Here is a 7,187-nt window from a genome sequence, read left to right as displayed (position 1 = left end):
GCACTTAGTTAACACCTACAGTCAACGGATTGTAGACGAAGGACCCCCAACAATTGAATAGGAAAGAGGCGATCTTTTCAACGAATGGCGCTGGCAAAATTGTATCTCTGTCTGCAGAAGAATTGTAACAGGACCCACACGTCACCATGAAAACAAACTCAAGATAGCGCAAAGACCTAAACGTGAATCCCAGAACTGTAAAAATTATTGATGGGGGAGACAAACACAAGGACTCTTTTGAAGGGCCTACACGTACCAGCCAATATAATGAAAACCACGCGGGAGTCAAAGTAGACGACCCAACAAACTCCAACTCACCACCATCGAGTTGGTGCCAACTCACAGCGGCCCCTGAGGTAGGGTAGAACTCCCCTGGGAGTTTAAGGGAGTAAAAAGCCCTTCTTCCTTCCTCAGAGTTTCTGGTTGTGGCTGACCCTGTGATTGGCAGCCCAACGTGTACCCACTACACTGCTGGTTGACTGCCATCGAATTGGTTCTGACTTACCGCTACCGTGTGCACGACAGAACGAAGCACTACACTGTCCTGTGCCATCCTCAGACTTGTTCCTGTGCCTGAGCCGACTGTGGCAATATCTCACTGAGGGTCTTCCTCCTTTTTGCTCCCTCTCCACTTTACCCAGCATGATGTACTCCTGACAACATGTCCAACGTATGTCAGTCAAAGTCTTGCCATCTTTGCCGCTAAGAAGCACTCTCGCCTTACTTCCAACGCTGATTGGTTTGTCCTTGTAGCAGTCCATGGTACTTTCCGTATTCTTTCTCCAGCATCGTAACCCCAATGCATCAGTTCTTCGACAGTCTTCCTTCTTCGGTGTTCAACTTTCACATGCGTATGGGGCAATGGGAAAACTATGACTTGGGTCAGGCGCACCGAAATCCTCAAAATAACATCCTTGCTCTTCAATATTCTAAAGAGGTCTAGTGCAGCTCAGATTAGGGACTAGGGATGTGAATAGTTTTGCCCTCAAGAGTGCATTGAGAAGTGGACTACTGCAGATCTCTCTCTTTGTCTCACTGCCTTCGCGACAAAGCTGATTCAGGGCAGTACTATAGCTCTTGTTCGCGACAAAGCTGATTCAGGGCAGTACTATAGCATATAGAGTTTGGTTAAATATATAACATATTATCAATAGTTTTCCCTTTTGACTTAGTTTTAGTTTATTCTAATTTCTCTTATCTTTTGCTCTCTCTTGGTTCAAGGTTTTTCTGTTTCGTTTTTTGTCATTGTTGGTGTGCTAGTCTGGGTAGACTAGAGAAACAAATCCAGAGTCACTCATTTATGTGTAAGAGAGAGCTTTATATCAAAGAGTAATTAATTGTATATTAAGAAATGATCCCAGCCCAATCCAGGTGAAGTCCACAAGTCTGATATTAGCCTCCAAGTGTGATACTAGTTCATAAATTCCTCTTCTAACTCACACAGCACACGCAGTGATACAAAATGCAGGAAGATCGCAGGCCGGTGGGTGGAAAGTGCTGGGGACCCAATGCTGGCGGATGCATCTCAGCTCTGGAATGAATGAATCTCTATGTGGCTCTTCCAGCTCTCCAAGTGTGGTTCTTCAAAAGGAAGGGGAAGCAGAGGGAGAGTCTCTCCTAGGTCTCAGCAAGTCTCCATGTGACTTGTCAACAGGAAGACCAAGGCAGAGAGAGAGGGGAAGTTCCCAGAATCCTCATGAGAAGGCCATGCCCACAAGGAGGCAACATCAGGCTGTGACTTGATTGACAGGCTAGGTTCCACCCCTTCACTCTTTTTCATTTATTTATTTTTATAAATCATTTTATTGGGGGCTCTTACAACAATCCATGCATCAATTATCAAGCACATTTGTACATATGTTGCCATCATAGTTTTCAAAACATGTTCTTTCTACTTGAGCCCTTGGTATCAGCTTCTCATTCCCCCCCCTCCCTCCCCTCCCCTCCCACTCTCATGGGCCCTTGATAAATTATAAATTACTTTTTTATCTTACACTGTCCACTGTCTTCCTTCACCCACGTTTCTGTTGTTCATCCCCCTTGTGGGGGGATTTTATGTTGAAAATTGTGATCAGTTCCCCCTCTCTTCCCCTTTCCCTACCACCTTTCCTCCTACCCTCATGATATGGCTACTCCCATTACTGTTCCTGAGGGGTTTATCTGTCCTGGGTTCTGTTTGTTGAAAGCTCTTATCTATATCAGTGTACATGCTCTGGTCTATCCAGATTTGTAAGGTAGAACTCGGTCGTGCTAGCGGGGGGGGGGGGGGGGGGGAGGAAAGCATTAAAGAACTGATGAGTGTTATGTGTTTCATCGGTGCTCATCCCTTTCTTGTGACCCTGATGTGAGGAGATGTATAATTGTCCTCAGATGGGCTTTGGGTGTCCACTCCGATCCCCCTCACTTGCATCAATATGATTATTTTGGGTCTTTTGATACCTGTTCTATGATCCCGGCAACACCTTATGAACACACAGTCTGGTGTGCTTCTTCCATGTGAGCTTTGTGGCTTCCCTGCTAGACGGCCGCTTGTTTAACTTGAAACCTTTAAGACCCCAGACACTGTATTTTCTAATAGCCAGGCACTATCAGCTTTCTTCACCACATTTGCTTACACACTCATTCTCCTGGGTTTGTTGGCTCCCCACTCCCTTTCCCCCACCTCCTCTTCTCCCATGTCCCCCAGGAACTGTCAGTTCTGTTATTTTATCCCTGGGATTATAAACTATCCTGCCAATTTTATATAGATAGACTTGAAAAAAAGCCTATAATTATTGTATCCTATCTCTTTTAATTTTATTTTAACAGTTTTATTGACATATAATTCATGTACCATACAATGCAATAATTTGAATATGTTAAAAGGAGTTATGTAATCATAATAATCAATGTTAGAACACTTTATTCATTCTTGTACCCATTATTCTTAGGTACTCATTACCCTCAAATTTCTCCTTCCATAATCTTAAGGAAACATTAATCTCTCACACCAACTGCTGTCTCCCTTCCCCCATGTTTTCTGTTGTTCTTCCCCTGTAGAGGGGTGTATGGTTATGTGTTGATCACTGTGATCAGTTCCCCCTTTCTCCCTTCCTATGAAAATAATAACAATGTACAATCTATCAGGTGGTTATGAGGGTGGGTGGGGGAAGCTGATACCAAGGGCTCAATAGAAAGTAGATGTCTAGAAGAGAATGAGGGCAACATATACACAAACATGCCTGATTCCATTGACGTATGGATTGTGATAAGAGTTGTACGAGCCCCCAATAAAATGATTTTAAAAATATTTACACAGGAAAAAAGAGAAATAGTAATCCAATTATTGTCTCTATGGGTTACCTATCTTGGATATCATATAAAGAAAAATATATCAAAAAACTCTACTGAGGTAGTTACATATCTCATGTCAACCTGAGGGTATTAAGAGTGACGATGTAGCCTGGGAGAGTGGCAGGTTATCCCAGACCACACTGGAGCAAACTAAGAGGGAAAGAAAAAGAGAGAGAGAGTGGACTGCATCCTGGCTCACTAAGCCTGGAGGACAACATTCATGCTCTGAGCAGCCAATTCAGAGAGGACCGTAGCGCCAGCCCCACTCTGGCCCCTCACTGACCCACAGTGCTATGGGGACTGCATTGGAGACACAGTGCAGGAATTGTGCCCAGCCTGACCCCCTCCCCCCACACACCAAAGTGAAACATGAAGGGAACACAGAAGAGCAAGCAGCAACGGAAGCAACGCAATGAAGTCCTAGAGAAATTCCCAAAACAGACTCTGACTCAGGGTGCAGGGCTTGGCACCTCATCAGAATTGATCAGAAACATTCATGAGTCAGCAGACAGATGGCAGTGGTGTGTTTATGCTACCGTCATCGTCATATTAATTGTCCTTTAGCTGAACGTTAATAGAGCAAATGTGTTCCCATTCAACAATCTCTACACATTTTGTTTTGCCACATTAGTTGCAATTCTCTCAATGTAACAGAATCCCCCTCCACCCCCACCCCCCTTTCTTCTTTGGATTCCTCATTTCCATTTGTGCCTCTTTCACGCCCCTTCCTGACTACTGAGCTTTGATTTGGGGCACATCCTGTCTTTTTGGTCTCCTGTGACTGATGTTTTCTGCCCCTGTGGAGAGTTACAGGGTTGGAAACCTGCAGGAGAGAGTCTCTGTACCCTGTCCTAGAGGGTCGCTATGAGTCAGAATTGACTCGGTGGCAGTGAGTTTGGTTTGCTTTGGTGGCTAATGATTCTGTGAAATACAGTCCTCTCTGGTGTTAATGTTCACTTTGTAAGCCTATCTATTGTATTGCAGCCTGGAGATTCTTGAGTATGTTTAAGGGTCACAGTATTGAGGGTTCCACCGGTCTTTATCAGACCAGTAAGTCTGGCTTTTTTTTTTTTTTAATGATTTTGAATTTTGCTCTACATTTTTCTTCCATTCTGTCCAGGATCTTCGGTGGATCCCAGTCAGAGAAAACAACACTGGGTTTGGTTTATAGTAATGCATGATCTTTGCAATGAGTCAAACAATATTTAGGTATGTAGAGAAGAAAATACATAGTAGGTAAATACATAATGGGTAAAAGGGAGACTATAGCATTCATAGGATTTCTGAGTTAGATAAACTACAGTTCTTTCCCTTCCTTTTTCTGCTTTCTCTTAGCCCTGGGGGATTGATTGGATACCAGGTGTGGTGAATTTTACCTTGCTTAGTGCTGGATATTTTTGTGTTTCAAGTGAGCTTTGTTCTGGGATGCAGTTACTTAGGAACAGCCTGATTCTTTCAGACTTGCTTTTAAGTTTTGTTACACGTGACCAGATAAATCTTTAGGGCTAAATTTCCCCCACTACCAAGGGATACCCTTATGGATATTATACTTCATATACCCTGTGAATTATCAGGCTTCCTGCTCAGACAAATAAGAATGCTAATTACTCCAGCCATGTGATCTCTAAGGATTGTTCCCTTTGCTCCTGTTAAATAAATATGTTACTGATCGGCATCACATGTGTTCACGCTCTCACCTGTCCTGCTAACTCTAACCACCTTGATTTCCCTGTACTCCCTGCTGTGTCTCTTTAACTCACAGAGACAACTGGGTTTCCCCTGGGTACCCCGTCCTGTCCTGTGCCCTGGGAAATATCTAGATAGTAAGATGGGCCAAGCATACAAATCATCTCATTTGACTCCCCTCTCTCAAGAAGTCTTAAGCTATCTAATATATCTATCCAAAGTCCAGTATTTCTTGACTTTACTTCTTTGCTTAGTTGTTTCAGGTCGAAGGGTAAATCCAGTCCTATTTGCTTTGTGTTGGCCAGAGTATTCTATGGGATTTAACCAAGGCTAATTAGATCCTTTCTCCTGGATGTGAGATTCCACTAAGCTAGTAGTACACAGGAGAGATAAACAGGAAGCAAACACAGAAAAGAGTAGAAAACAATATACTTAAAATATTGCAGACTTTTAAAGAGCAAAGCTAAGAAAATCAGAGGTTCTAAAAATTGACAAGATAATAATTTCTATCTTCATTGCTGCAACTAGTCTTTTTTTCTGCAACTAGTCTTTAGCAGTAAGTTCTTAATCCATAATGCATATATTGAGGTTATTATTTAATGTATGAAGTCCCGAGGTTTTATCCTTTAAGATATATAATCTTATTATTTTAGCATCCTGATGCTGTTTATCTTTTTTTCATCCTCTGTTCTTTTAATTAATATTTTTGAGGATTTTAATAATTTCCCCATTAATGATGTGTGGTACTATTTGTTGGAAGAGATATATATATATTTTTAAGTTAAGATATTTTTTAACGGACTTCATGCACTTAACAGTATCTATTTCTTTTTTTAATATAAGCAGAACATTTATTTTTTTAACATTTTATTAGGGACTCATACAACTCTTATCACAATCTGTCACGCGCGACCCTCCCACGGCGGAAGATAAGAGGATGAACGCGACACACGACGAGACAAATTGACCAGGATCCTTCTGATAGCGTGATAAGCGGAGTTTATTGAGAGCTGCCTCTAGATCCGAGGTCTGCTATGGAAGACCCCGGGCAGGCTAAAAACCCTGGCTTATATATGCTTCGGGGTGACGGGGCTCTCTCAGATAGGCACAAAGCTCTCCTTCGTCAAAGTCCAGACTGAGCGCATGCGTGGCATAACTTGTTATCACTAACCCTGAAGATAAGGGCGCGGTCCAGCGCCATCTTGTAATGGTGTCCACATCTCCTCCCTTTTTATATAATAAGATTTTGGAATCCCGCCTGTCTTAGGTGACCTAGCATGCCACATGGTCCTTACCCGTCATCGGAACTCCTGCCCTCTAGCGGCAGGCTCCTGTCTTAGGTTGGTACCATGTCCCACTGGTCTTTCCCGTCTTTGGCTGCGGACTCAGCTTGCGCATGGTCTAGCGCTTGAGGAGGGAAAGCCAAATCTCTGGCTGCTCGCCCTTTTCAAGAGCCATGAGGGCTTGTAATATCACACGCTTTTCGCTAGCCTGATTGCGCTTGAGCTTGCAAATCATCCAGAGAAGAATTATGCCACCGAAGCAGATTAAGCCCCAAAATAAAAATGTTCCCACCCACTCCTTGAAATAGGAAAAAGCAGAGGACAACCAAGAGGTGTAATCTCCAAGCGTGATAGGCTTAGTACGTGTGCCATTCAATTTCAAAATCTTCAACAACATCTGGTCCTGTATCGCTTCCAGCTCTTCACTCCATTGGCCTGTCAAAAAATCTGAAATGTTTTTAATAATGCTGCTTGATTCATTATATACAATAGGGGTGACACAAACCGCAGGTGTTGATAATACACAGCTCAGTTGTACCAAGCTGGTAAGTTGCTCAATTTCTTGTTGCAATAAATCCGTTTTTTGATTCAACAGAATTATTCCCGCCGCTGAATGAGCTTGGGCATTGCGGGCTTCCATTAGTGCATCCGCGGTTTTTTCCACAACTTCATTTATAACTTTAGCTGTCTGCACTTGATTGGCCATAGCGATACCCGCAGTTACGGCCGCTGTTGCTGATATCGCTATTGCTGTAACAATTGCAGCTGTTATGCCAAAATCTCTTTTATGTCTCAATAGAGTAGTAATGGGGAATTGATTCGGATCCGCTTCCACAGGTATAGGAACTAAGGTGGGAATGCGAATGACCATAGCATTATGCGTTC

This window comes from Tenrec ecaudatus, chromosome 2 (genome assembly GCF_050624435.1).
Source record: "Tenrec ecaudatus isolate mTenEca1 chromosome 2, mTenEca1.hap1, whole genome shotgun sequence".
Classification (NCBI taxonomy): Eukaryota; Metazoa; Chordata; class Mammalia; order Afrosoricida; family Tenrecidae; genus Tenrec; species Tenrec ecaudatus.
This window is presented reverse-complemented; position numbering follows the sequence as displayed.